This window comes from Pseudorca crassidens, chromosome 11 (genome assembly GCF_039906515.1).
Source record: "Pseudorca crassidens isolate mPseCra1 chromosome 11, mPseCra1.hap1, whole genome shotgun sequence".
Taxonomy (NCBI): domain Eukaryota; kingdom Metazoa; phylum Chordata; class Mammalia; order Artiodactyla; family Delphinidae; genus Pseudorca; species Pseudorca crassidens.
In genome coordinates, this window is record NC_090306.1 from 101455462 (window position 1) to 101469160 (window position 13699).

Here is a 13699-nt window from a genome sequence, read left to right on the forward strand (position 1 = left end):
GCGCTCCGTGGGCGTTAGAGGGCCGCGGAGGAATGCTTACTGGCCGGAGAGCCGATCTGGGCCGCCAGGGTGGCCGGGGACACCCCCTTCCCCGGCGGGCACCGCCCACAGCCGGCGCAGTACACCCGGGTGGGGGGACCCCGGGAGGGCGCCCCCGGCCCCCGGCTCCCAGCTCGGCCGGGCCCCGGTGGGTGGGCGTACCCGCGACCCAGGTGGCTACCTGCCGCGCGTCTCCAGCAGCCCAGGAGTCCGGTGGCTCCGGCCGCGTCGGGCGCCCTACGCGGGCCCGGGGGGCGGGGCGGGGCGGGGCCTCCGAGGCCCCCTCCCCCGGCCCCGGGCTCCGGCTCTGCGCGGTGGCAGCGGCGGCGGAGGTGGCGCGGGGACCAAGGTGAGTGGCGGGGACGGGTCCCGGAGGCCCCGTCGGAGGAGGGGTCCGGGTGGGCAGAGGGCGGCACGCGCGCCCCTCGGAGGGCGGGAGCCCGGGCGGCGCCGGCGGAGTGGCGTGTGTGCGCGCGCGCGCGCGCGTGTCCCCGCCGAGTGCGGGGACATGGGTTGGGCGGGGGTCGGGCCTTCCCCTTGGTTGGGGGTCCAGCCCCTCCCACCCCCGTCTCCTGGGACCTCCGGAGCGCATCCTCTCTCGCAGTCTCTCTCTCGCCCACGCCCCGCCCCCCCCGCCCCCCCTTCTCTTCTCTGTCTCTGAGTTTTTCTCTGTCTCCGTGGGTGGGTCTCTGCGTGTACGTCCGGCCGCTTGTCCAGCTGCCTTGTTTCCTGATCTTCCCCTCCCCCGACACTGCCCCTCCCCATCGCAGCTCCCCCCTGTCTTTCCACTGCCCCCCCCAATAGAGCGAACAAAGATGGTCAGAAGGGAGACACCTCCTTTCTGAGCCCTGTCCTGGCTCGGCGTGCGGCCCCACCCCTCTGGCCTCTGGCCTGGGCCGCCCGCCACCTTCCTGCAGGGAGCTGGCCCTGCAGAGCTGTGCGGGTGCGTTTGGGGCAGCAGGCACAGCTGAGGGCAGAGGCAGAGCCTGTAGAGGTTCGTGCCCTCAACCTGGTGGGCCCCCTCCCATCCCTTGAGAGGTGGCACACGGGGCAGGTCTGCCCGGTCCGGGGTGTGGGCTTCTGGCAAAACCTCATCATGCAGAGAGCCCGTTCACATGAGCAGCGCCTGACGCTTTCTAAGGTTTTCTCTGATGGAGCCAAGGTAGGGGAGAACTTGCTGGGCTGGGGGAGGGTCCCTGGCCCGAAGGTCGCAGGGTGTGGTCTCAGCCCTGCTCGGCCAGGCCACTTCCTGAGGGCGAGCTCCATTTTCCCGTCCGTGGCTCAGGGCAGCCCTGAGAGCTGTGTGCAGCTGCTGTGAGAACCCAGCGTGTCCAGGTGATCAGCGATGCTCTTGGCTAGAGCGTGGCTGTGCCTGAGTTCCCCGGGATCCCAAAGGCCGGTCCCTGGACTGCATCTGGAGGGGGAGGGCGAGCTCTCTGTGGCCTCTCAGACCTGCTGCACCAGGCCCAACCCAAGACCCTCCCTGGAGGGGTAAGCTGGGGGCTCTGGGAGAAGAGCCTGGGACCACCAGACTGTCCTCTTTAATGACAGGGCTTGATACAATGCCGATTCCTGGACTCCTATCCTGACCTCTGATGGGGCACCAGGAATCTACATTTTATCACTCTCCCCCCCTTCTGGTGCTCATTCAAGCGTGAGTGCCGCTGGCTGGTGGCATTGGGTGATCGGACAAGGTCATATTAGCTCCCTCTGGCTGGCAGGCAGTGAAGCGGACCCAAGAGGAGTCCATCCTGGGTGCATGGCCTTGCTGTGTCCCTGGGCAAGCCACTTCCCCTCTCTGAGCCCACGTCCCCGTCAGTCAGAGGAGATTAGGGCCTCCCTAGGGTCTTTCCTGCCAAACGGTCTGGGATTCTGAGCCATTTGTTTAAATGGTGGTAAGGGGTGGGTGAGGGCTAGAGAAAAGCTGACCTGGGTTAGCACCTGGGTCAGCATCCACCACTGGCTGGCTGTGTGGCCCTGGGCAAGTCACTGCTTCTCTGGGCCTCAGTTTCCTTATCTGAAAACTGGGAACCTTAAAATTACGAACTCCTTGTGGGTAGTCAGGATCCAAAGAGGCACAACGCCCAACATATCACAAGCTCACCGCAAACTGGCGGTGGGGGTGGGTACCCGTTTTGAGAGTGGATGGCACTCCGTGTGTCTCGACTGTTTTAACTCTCTGGTGATGGGGACAGTCACATGAACTTAATTTCTCATCAGCAGGGAAAGTGGTCTGTGCAGAAACATTTGGTAGCTGACGGATGTTTTGTTTCTAATGGGTGGCTTAAAAGGCCTGAGGACGGGCACGTGGAATTGCCTCGCAGCCTCAGGCGGCATTTCGTGGCATCCGGCTGTGCGCCAGTGCCAGCTCTCTTGCTCAAGGCAGGCACTGGGAGACGACACCCTTGTTCCCCGGCGACTCCCGGCAGATTCTGGAGAGGCTGGGATGGGAGAAGGAAGGCGAAAGCCCCGGGCCCTCACCAGGTTCCCCAAATTGTGGACATTCATGGACGTGAACAAAATCATCTTCTGGGACATCTGTAAGGAGAGCAGAGCTCTCGTGACGCCCAGAGAGGAACGGGAAAGTCATTCATTCATTCATTCATTCGCTCACTCACTCGTTCCCCCAGGCCTTCTTCAGGCCTGGAGGATGGCAAGCGTCCCCAGGGAGGCAGAGGGACCCACGCAGAAAGGGGGAGGCCACAGAAGCAACCTGGATGGGGAGCTGTTGGGTCAGACGTGCTGTCAGTGGTCCTCCAGGTCAAAAGCGGAGTCAGGACGTCCTGCTGCGGGACTCACCCCATAGCCCAGGGTGGCCCTCGGGGGTACATTTGCTGAGGAGGACCAGAGTTAGGGTCGGGAGGAATGAATTAGGACCGTGGGCTGTGATGAAGACATGGGAGAGTGAGACAAGGAGGTGACTTCCTGGTGACAGTATAACCTTCTTTTTTTTTCTTTTAACCACATCCCTCTTTTATGTCTCAAAATCGAACCTCAGTGGGGGAGCACCTAGAGGCACAGGGACTTTGAAACTCTGTGTGAGCAGAGTTCTAGTGACTCAGGAATCCAGATGTCTCGGGGGAGCAGCCCGGGTGCCGCTGCATAGAGTACTTGGCTCTAACCTCAGACCCTGGACTCTGGGTGGCCTGGAAGGGGAGCCAGCAGGGGCCAGGGAGGGGCCGCAAAGGCTGGAGAGCCCAGAGTCAGGTCCACCTGCTGAGCTTCAGTGCTCTCATGTGTATAGAGTGGATTGGAAAACACACTTAGGTGATTAAGACCTGGGTTCTGAAGCCAGGCTATTTGGGTTCGAATTTCAGCCCCACCTCTCACCAGCTATGTGGTGTTGGCAAGTCACCAACGTCTGTGTGCACCTCGGTTTCTTCATCTATGACGTGGTGATTATCGTAGCACCTACCACATAGGGTGCTTGTGAGGACAACGTGGCTTCATGGGAGGTTTCCAGAAGGACGGTGCCCTGTGTTGGTGTGGTAGAGTGGTCGTGCAGTGACGTGTGGTCTTGCAGTGACAGTGGCTTGCGGTCAGGCTGACCTGGCACCGGCCCTGGAGTTCTTATCAGTATTAGCGTTAATGTTGTTGTTGGAAACTCACTTGTGGGGTCACGTGATGACTGGGTGAAGCCATGTACAGGGCCCCTCGGTGCACAAGGAAGCCCTCAGGTGATGCTGGCGCCCATCTGTACCCTCTAGGGAGAGCAGAGGACAGAGGTGACATTTGTTACTGCATTACCACGTACTACACCCAGGCGCAAGTGGGGAGGGGCCAGGGCCAGCTCCTTTCTGAAAAGATTTTCAGGAAAATCTATGTAGTTCATTGCAGCGGGGAGTACTGCTCTCCTCGGTTCTGACTCCAAAGCCTGGATTTACCTCTGGAAGGAAGCAGGGGACAGCCATTTCCTGAGCACCTACTGTGTGCCAGGCCCTGTGTGAAGTCTTCCCCAGGCACCGTCCCACTTACTCCTCCCAGCAGCCCAGAAGGTGATCGTGGCCATGCCCAGTTAACAGATGGGCAAACTGAGGCCTGGAGAGGCCAAGGGCTGCCCAGAGACACAGGGCGGCAAGGAGCAGGGTTGGGGCTCAAACACCAGGGTCTCTGGCATGAGGTGTGCGCGCCCACTTTCCACAATGCTACATGCCTTAAGGTGAGGGAATGTCACCAAGATGCCTCACTGTCAGGAACTGCCACCGTGGGCTCCTCTGACCCCAGCAGAAGTCCTGCTCACTTTCTGGAAGGTTCTTAAGGTTTTGCTTTCTGTGCCATCAGCTGGGCTGGCTAAAGGCCTTCTTTGTGTTGCCAAAGCAGTTTCTCCAGCAAAAACAATCAGCTTGGAGTCACTTGCATCCCTTTGAGTCTGAGGGGGGTGACTCTCTGTGCTTCAGTTTTCAAGTCTGTGAAATAGGAATTTTTATTTCTGTCCCACTTAGCTCCCACAAGTGGGTAGGTAAAGCTGTGAAATAATAATAGTCCTGGATAGGCACCTGGAAGGCATCTTACATATTTGCTCTCAGTTAACCCTCTGAGGCCTTATGAGGTCATTGTATGATCCCATTGTACAGATGAGGAGGGCAAGGCACAGAGAGGTCAGTATCTTGTCACACAGCTGGTAAGACTTTGGGTCTCATTAAGATGGACTGAAAGACAGCCATTGAGGCCACGTCTTGGTGGAGAGACATGACGCTCCTTGCTTGGTTATTCCCATGACAGGGAGCTCACTACCTCGTGAGCCCCTGTGATTGTGAGTCTAGGACTTGAGTAGGTGGTGGTGGTGGTGATCCCTGGTACAGTTGACTTAACGTGGGAGAACATCCTGAGCCTGGCTTTGGCTGTGCTGGGTTTGAGCTGCTGACAGGCCCAGTCATGGAGAGATGGGGAGGGTGGCCCCAAGTTCTTTGTTACTTACAATGGTGTCCATCTCATTCCTCCCACTGACTAGATCTGAGGCTGAGAGAGGAGAAAACTCTCAGCAAGGGAGGGCAGATACTAGGTGCTCAATAAATCCTTGTGGTGGACCAATCCTACTTCTTTTTTAAAAAAAATTATTTATTTTATTTATTTTTATTTTTGGCTGCGTTGTATCTTCCTTGCTGCACGCAGGCTTTCTCTAGTTGCAGCAAGCGGGGGCGACTCTTCGTTGCGGTGCGCGGGCTTCTCCTTGCGGTGGCTTCTCTTGTTGCGGAGCACGGGCTCTAGGTGCACAGGCTTCAGTAGTTGTGGCTCACAGGCTCTAGAGTGCACAGCAGGCTCTAGCTGGGCCGCATGGCCTTAGTTGCTCCGCGGCATGTGGGATCTTCCCGGACCAGGGATCGAACCATGTCCCCCGCGTTGGCAGGCGGATTCTTAACCACTGCACCACCAGGGAAGCCCCCCAATCCTATGTCTAAGGAAAATTTCAAATTATAAAACCGACATAGCCACGTTGTACAAAGTCTGGAAAATAGGCTCCGATTTTACCCGTAACCTCAGCCTCTGAACATTATCATCTTGTGTATCATTTCCAGTCTTTTTTGAATCACTACATCTTGATGTAGAACTATTTTCACAGGATGTCATCACAGCACACGCAGTTCCGTATCCTCTTCCTTTCCACTTGCTGTAATACTGCTAGCATTTCCCCTGTTCCCTCAATAGTCCACTAGCTCCTAAAGAGCAGTGACGATTTTTCACTGGCTGCACCGTATCCTGTGCATCTTCATCATTTGACTTGGACCATCCCCCTCTCAGTGGAGCCCCCACGTGGACAAGGATGTGAAAAGCAGGTGTTGACCCCGAGGGCACGCCCCAGAGGTCCAGCAGGACAGCTGGTCAGCCCCCCCAAGCTGTGTGACCTCAGGCAGGGTCCTACCCCTCTCTGAGTCTCAGGTTCCTGCCGTGCTGTGAAATGAGGGTGGGAACCTCATATCACAGGGCTGCTGGGAGGAGTAGACAAGGGGATGTGATGTCAATTATCTGGCAGTAGTGGGGGCTTGAAATGTGGTAGCTGTTATTACTGTTGCTGTTATTATTATTAGTAGTATTATTATTATTATTTATTATTTATCTCTCCACAGTTAAATTGTGGAGCCCTGCAAGCAGGAGCCAGGCTCTATATATTCCTGTGTCCCACCCCTAGACATGCCCTATGATATTTAATGATTTGATTCCAAATGTTCAGGTCCCTCCAAAAAGAATGAGTCCATGTGGGCAAGGAGCTGGGAGATCCTGTGTTTATACAGTCTCATCTGTTCCACCATGAGTGGGGACCACCAGCCCCATTTTAGAAACAGGCTCAGAGAGTGTGATGGGCCTGCCCAAGGTCACACAGTGGGAAGGAAAAAGCCAGGAATACTTCCTGGAGGAGGTGGCAGTGCTCTGGGCCAACAGGAAGGGGTGTCTGACCAGGCCAAGGTGCAGAGTGCTGGTGTTCTGGGGGCAGTGCAGAGGAGCCTGGGAGCTGTCCAGGGCAGAGTGGAGCCCAGGACCCGCACAGTGCAAGGCAGATTGTGGCTGAGGCTCAGGGGCGTTTGCTGGGCTGAGCTGACCTGAAGTGACAGCAGGGCAGGAATGAGCTAGCTGTCTGGGCTCCTGACCCCACCGGCACCCCACCCAGCCACTTCCTTCTGTCCAGGCAGGAAGGGGTGCTCTGTGGGAGCAGAGGCTGCAGGCACCTTCCTGGGGCCTGCCTGCTCTGTGAGCAGTGATAAAATATTTATCAGAGATGCCGGCAGCCGGGCTTCCCTGCACAGCGTATGGCTGGGGGCACTTCCCACCCCAGACCTGCAGCCTTGACAAGTTCCGCTGAGTCACGCGCGAGCCCGAGCCCTCCTCAGCCCCTCTGCCCTTTGGCCACGTGGATGCCTCGTAATATGTAAGCCATTCGGCTGCACACGGGGCCAGGACATCCAGCTTGGTCAGTGCTGAGGGTTTCAGAGCTCATTCGGCGGCCAAGGTCATAGGCAGAGGAGGCCAGAGGGACGGGATCTCCCCCGCACCCACCCCCGCGGGGTCCCAGCTCCTTAGTCCTCACTGCACCCACCCAGCAGGGTAGGTCCTCAGCACCTCCGTTTAGTGACGGAGACACCGAGGCTCAGAGCAGGGGCACGACGGGTCCAGTCTCACGCTGTTAGTGGCCGAGCGGAGATTTGGTCCTCAGCCGTCTGACCCCTCCGCCGAGGTGCTGGACTCTGTTCTAGTCCGGGGTCAGGGGCTGGGGGTCCTGCCCGCCCCGAAGCGACACAGCTGTGAATTCAGGTTTGTGCGTTTGATTTTCAGAGTGACAGCAACAACAAAACACAGTAGCAGACGGCTCCTTCCTGCTGCCGGAGGTGTGGGTGGAAGGACAGGGCTTTCGGATTCTTTCGTTCACTCATTCATAAAATACATTCTGGGTGCGCTGGCCAGGGCCAGCGTTCCAGGCCCTGGGGACCAATGGGGGACACTTAGGCCGTGGCTGGGGGCGCCCTCGGAGCCAGAGAGGGCTGGCCTCTGCGCCCGAGCCCGCTTACTGCTTGCGTCCGTGCTCTGTGACCTCTGGGGGGTTGGTCTCCAGTTTGTGAATGGGGGCGTAGAATCTGCTTTCTCAAGTGAGGATCACACCTGTGTCCTTGTTCTCCGTCACATCTTCACGTTGGCCTGACGGACATCGATTGGCCTTTGGGACAGGTCTGGTTTCCAGAGAGATCCCAGCAGGCCTTGAGGTTGGCTCTCCCAGGAAATAACCCGGAACCACTGCCCCAGGAGCCTTGCAGGTCTGATGGTTGAAGGTGGAAGTTTTTGCCAAGCTTGGTTCTGAAGGGAACTGGCCTCTGGAGCCGCACTGGCTGCCCACAGCTGTGAGAGGGAGCCCTGTGGGTGGCCCGGGTCATCTCCCCGCTCACTGCCTGCAGGTCATCTCATATTCCTGCTTGCTGTCCGCCTTTCCCTCCTCTGGACCCTCCTCCTGCCATTCCTCTATCTGGAATTCTTTTCTTCCCTTCCTCACTGGGGGCTTTTGTTGGTTCTTCAAGCCCCCGCTGGAAGATACCCTCCTCTTCCAGGAAGCCCTCCTGGCTGCCCTGTGTCCCCCCCAGGCAGCGTGGGTAGGCGCCCCTCCCGTGCCCTTTACCCTGGAATCTTTGCTCATATCTTTGATCCAGTACTGGATCAGCTCCCCGGTCTCCTCCCCTCCAGCCTGGGGCTCCAAGGGTGGAATTCTGCTCTATTCATCTCTGGGTCCCAGGGCTCAGCTCAGGGTTGGCACAGAGTGGAGCCCCAAGGATGTCTGAGGAACGAGAGAGAATGTCGGACATGAGGGCGGGGCTGGGGTTTTAGGAACGTGTGGTAAGGGGCAGCCGCAAACCTGTGAGGTATGCTCCACGTGTGAACTCCCTGTGTTTCTGTGAGGGACCCCTGTTTTCTTGGTCTTCACAGACAATGGACGTTCAGCTAGACAGCGGGAAATAAGGGCTTCTGGGGCTGAGACTCTTGTGGGGCAGGGGGTGCTGAGTCCTGGGGGTCGGGAGGGCTGGGCCCCTCCTCTTGGAACTGCATGACCCCAAGCGACTCAGCCCCTCTGTCAGGCCTCACTCCCATTCTGCAAACCCAGCATTTATTTGTGGAAGAGAAGCGGACAGGCGGCAGGCTTGCGTTCATGGTGCTCACGGGGATGTCCGACGAACACTCACAACTGGCACAGAAAAACGGCTGGAGGGAAGTGCACCAAGATGGTAGCAAGAACTTTCTCTGGTGGTTTGTTTCCTCTTCCAACTTTTTTGTGTTTTTCCAATTTTCTCAAGTTCATTCAGTGACTTTGCATGGGTGTTGAGAGCCTTGCGCTGAACCCTATGAGGCAACAGAGCCCGTGCTGCTGGAACGCTCAGTCTGATAGAGAGGTAGCCCCTCTCCAACAGACTGACCCTACATGGTCTGATGGACCCATGGTGTGATGGAGCTGTCCTGGTGGGAAGCCCGGAGGAGGCCCCTGGCCCAGCCTGCAGGCTTGTGAAGTTGGGACCTTGCTGGGGAGTAGGGGAGGGCGGGGGGTGTGCAGGGGGTGGGTTGCTAGGGAGGCCGGTGTGCTGGGACTGGGGAGTGGTCTTTGGCTGGAGACCTGGATGACGGTGAGGTGAGGATGGTGAGAGACCCTGCAAGGAGAGGGTCTGGACCAGATCCTGAGGGATGGGGGGAGGGGGTGCTTCTGTTAGAATCACAATGGCTGCATCCCCTGAGGGTCCACCCACCAGCCTTTGGGGGGTGGGGGGAGGCACTGTGCTCTAAGGAGCCCAGGCAACCCTTACCCCTATAGGGACCCTATGGGACTGGCACTGCTGTATCCCCACTTTACAGAATGGGGAAACTGAGGCCAAGTACAGTGAGTGACCAAGCTGCACTTCAGATCCAGGTGTGTTTGTCCCCAGAGCCCAACCGGGACCATCTGGCCTCTCCTGCAGCCCTTGCTTGTCGCTGAGCCTTGGGGCCTCTGTTTTGTCATCCGTAGAGTGGGGATTAGAACCTGACATCTTAGACCAAATGAGCACCCTTCCTATAACTGTCAGGTCCACCCCTTGAATATTTGCTGAGTTCATGATTTCTGTCATCTATGGTTAGAGCATCGCCCAGGGTGGCAGGTTAGGGGGACGAGACACAAGCGCAGGAGGCGCCTTGGGGACAGGGCTCTGAGGAGAACCCACAGAAATGGGAAATGAGTTTGATTTCACAAGACCAACCGGAAGGAACTTCAAGCAGCCAAAAGGAGGTCAACGTGGACAGTCCCAGGACCGGCCCCGGGGGAGTGTGGGCCGCGGGCCCCGGGGGTGGCAGAAACAAAGCAGGCCGGTGGCGAGGGAGCCGGTTCAGAATGCTCTGGGCCGGGCCAGCTGAGGACTCAGAGGCAGGTGGGGAACACAGCTGCCCACAGAGGGGGCAGCCCCCGTGCAGGTAAGGTGTCCTTTGCTTTACCTGAAGCTGCAGAGAAGAACCAGCCAGCGAAGGGAAAAGGCCTCCGTGCTGATGGTCAAGGTCACCGGCCATCACCTTGGTCTGTGGGCTGCTGGCCTTGGTGCTGGGCGAGGTGTAGGGGGGATGTCACGAGCTCAGATGGGTTTCCTCCCTGCATGTATGCTAATACAGCGGGCTCTGACGGGTGCTGTAGGCAGTAGGTGGGCGAGAGGGGAGGAGGGGGGAGGGAGAAGCCCGCCCAGGCCCCAGCCAGGGCCCACCATTCTCTTCCCTTTGCTTCACCAGCAGAGGGTGAGGGGCCCCTGCTCTCTGTGGGTTTCAGCTGGGTGGGCAAGGTGGGCAGAGAAGGCAGTGTGCGGTGGCCCCCCAGGGGCCTGGACGTGTGCCCAGTGTGGGCCTCTGTCCCCCGCTGGAAAAATGAGGACAGCCCCCTCCCTCCCCCACATTCTAGCTTGCTTCCAGAGCAGTTATGAGGCCAGACAGACACTGAGGCTGCCATAGGGTAGAAGATTTGGCCAAGGTCAGGTTCAAATCCAGCGCTTAGCTCAGGGCCTGGTACATATTAGATTCGCATGAAATACTTCCTGGAGAGAAAGTGCACATGGCTTTTGGCAAATTGTGTGGCCCTCTGAGTCCCTGTGTCCTCAGGGAAGGGGGCTGCCGAGGCCCACGCCACCCAGGAATGTTGTGCAGACAGGCCTGGTGCGGAGGGGAGTACTAAGCTGCTAGCCAGGTTAGGACCACAGGAGCCAGCTGAGGAAAGAGACAGGAGCATGTCCTTAATAGTGAGGGATCTCACTCTCTGAGCTTCCTGGGGGAAAGTGCCACTGCAGCAGGTGGCCTGGGCAGTACTGTCCTCCAAATGCACGGGTATGTGTGGTCGGGTGGGGCTTATGGAGAAGGCTTAGGTGGGTGACGTCACCCTGAGCAGGGTTTTGCAGGATGAATAGGAGTTGGCCAAGCAGCCCAGGCTTAGGGAAAGGTTATCCCAGACGGTGGGACAAGGGCAAGCATGTGGACGTGAACTGGGCCTGGCCTCCAAGGACTGCACCTTCCACCAAGAAGCTGACTTCTGCTTTCATTTGTTTGGGAGGCTTCAGGAAGGCTATTGGCTCCCTTTCGTCTCCCTTCAGACAACCCATGAGCTGACGGCCTCCCTGTAAGGGGCTGGGAGCTTGTGACTGACTGCTTACCCTCTGTCTCATCCCTGCGGCAAAGCCCAGGAGACCCCGCTCCTGTCACCTGCCCCCGAGTCTGGGGAAGTCCCGTGGGCCCGACCAGTGCAGGAGGTACCATGCAGCTTTACAGTGGAGCTGGCGGCCTCAGCTCCCAGGCAGACTTCTCACCTCGGTCCCCCCCCCGCATCTGCCACCCACACCAGCAACCACAGAGAAAGAGCCCAGGCCTCCATGACTCAAAAACAGAAACTGCTGAGACCTGAGCTGCTTGGGGGTCAGGCCGGGGACTGGGCAGGGCCGCCCTCCCACGCCCAGCACCCCAGAGGGGGGCTCCAGGGAGAACAGGTGCCAGGACGCTGTGTCCCCGTGCCAGCTCCTGGCCCTGGCCCTGTCAGGCCATTGATCTGCCCAGGCTCTGTCACTTGGGTGACTTATGGGCCCGCGGGGAGTCCCTTCTCTGAGCCCATCCAGCCGCGCCCCAGGACCCCTGAAGGCACAGTTTCGATACACTCACACAAAGAAAGCAAAGTCACAAGAGTCACTACTTACAGATCCCAGAAATGGGGCTGGGGGAGCATAATGAGGGGGGGAAGGGGGAAGGGCAGCCCGTCCCAGGTCACCAGCAAGAAGGACACGTGGAGAGCAGGGCGGCAGCCTCCGTGACTTAGAAGGCGTCTGGGGCGGAGGCCACTGGCTCTTCTCGGCCTCAACTCTAAGCGCCGCGGGGAAAGCAGAGCCCCTGGAAAAGCAGAGCGGGAACTCCGGGCGGAATCCTAAGCTCAGGCCCTTCCTTATCTACTGTCCGATCTCTGGGCGCGAGCCGGGTGGTCACACTGTAAAATCCCTGGGCGGCAACTCGGACTCGTCACGGGGTCTTCCTGAAACCTTTCCCCCCAAACCCCCTCATGCACCCCGAGGCGGCATCGTGGCACCCACTGTCCTCCCAGCCTTTGGGGCCTGCCTGGTGGCCTCACACCCTTCACAGCCCCTGGAGCTCTGGCTCCCGCCTCCCCGGGCTGCATCTCCCGCCTCTGCTCTGTGTGTGCTCTGCCCTCCCTCTGTGGTGCCCTCCCCTTCGGCCTGGAGAGAGACCTGGCCCATCTGAGCACCAGCCATGGCCCATCCCCAGACGCCCCCCACCCAGATGCCCCGGGCAGGTCAGGGGCCTGCAGCTGCAGGGGGCTGAGGAGTGCTGAGGAGAGAAGGGGAGGCCAGAGGGCCACCTCCTGCCTTTGCCCTGACCGTCCCCTCCAGAGCCCAGAGTCTCTCCCGGGGACCGCTGAGTGCAGGGCCTGTCCTCTATTGATGGCTCAGCCCGTGTCCTCATCGATGCTGCGGTCCGTCCAATTCCTGCCACCAGGTCTGCAGCCCGCCCCGGCCCTGCTGGGCGAGGCCATCCTTCCAGGCTCGTATGAAATGTCACTGCCTCTGGAAGCACTTCGGAGCTCCCCAGGGCAGTTGGTGTCCTCGGGGTTCCCATAACCCTCCACCCATTGCCTCCTCTGTTCCTGGCCTCCTGCGACTCCAGGGAAGGGGAAACGTGGCCTCCCCTGGGGACAGGTTCCAGCCTGCAGCAGGTGCTCACAATCACTAATGACTTGATGGGGGCAGAGGGGGTCCCCCGGAGTGACAGCGTGTAGTGCAGGCCCTCCAGGTTGGACCTGGGCTCGATCTCAGCACTGCCGTGCAACAGGGTAGGTCAGTTCCCTCAGAACCTCAGTTTCCTCCTGAGAAAAATGTGGGTGGAAATTCTGACCTGGCTGCCCCAGGAGGGAGGGAGTGGGGGGGTCCCAGCACCCAGTAGGACCTCAGTATTTGCTCTTTTCACCACACATTAGGACAGTCCTGCTCTGTGTGTGACCCTGAATGTCCCACCCCTGCTCCCGGCCTCCGTCTTTCTGTCTGTAAAATGGACAGCTGAGCTACATGAACTCCGGGGGCCTTTGGACCTGGCCTCCTGTGGGAGAGAGTGGGGTGCAGAGGGCCTGGGAAGCGGCATCATAGCCAGGCCATCCCCTTCTCTTCCTTCCCCCTGCGTTTATTGTATTGACCGGCCTTTCTTGTAGGAAAGGAGGGCCAGATGGCTTTTGTTAAATGCTCTTTCTTAGCTGCTTGTGTCAGTTACCAAACTTAAACCACATTCACGGCCAAGAAAGTGTAGGAACTGCAGACTCAGGTGTGTGAGGAGGGGAGAGTAACGGAGGGCTGGAGGGTCCGAGACTCCAGGGTCCTGGGTCCCTTCCCTCCAGACACCTCTAGGAGTGGAATCCTCCCAGTCTCCTACTCCCCCTACCCCCAGTCCACCCCTGCCCCCAGCCCCTCCCGAGACAGCGGAACCTGATTGCTGCTGCTACCCTGCTATGCAGGCTGCCCAGGGAAATGCCCTGTCTGAGGCTCCACTGCTCTGATCTCACCCTCCAGGTGCCGCGGGAACATCACCGCCCCTCCTGCAGCTTCATTAGCCCTGTCTGCAGAAGCGGGAATGGCGATACCCGTGTGAGAGGGTATTGGGACTGTATGATTGTATGGTACACCCTTCAGGCCTGTGCTTG

General features: G+C 58.9%; 1 protein-coding gene across 1 annotated transcript in view; it reads left to right on the forward strand.

Annotated features, from left to right (window-relative positions):
* The first annotated feature begins 266 nt into the window (after positions 1-266).
* Positions 267-13699, forward strand: part of PRR5 (proline rich 5) — a 51277-nt gene continuing 37844 nt past the window's right edge. The window contains exon 1 of the mRNA XM_067698350.1: positions 267-388. The gene's annotated coding sequence lies outside the window, so the exon portion shown is untranslated. The remainder of the gene's footprint in view (positions 389-13699) is intronic.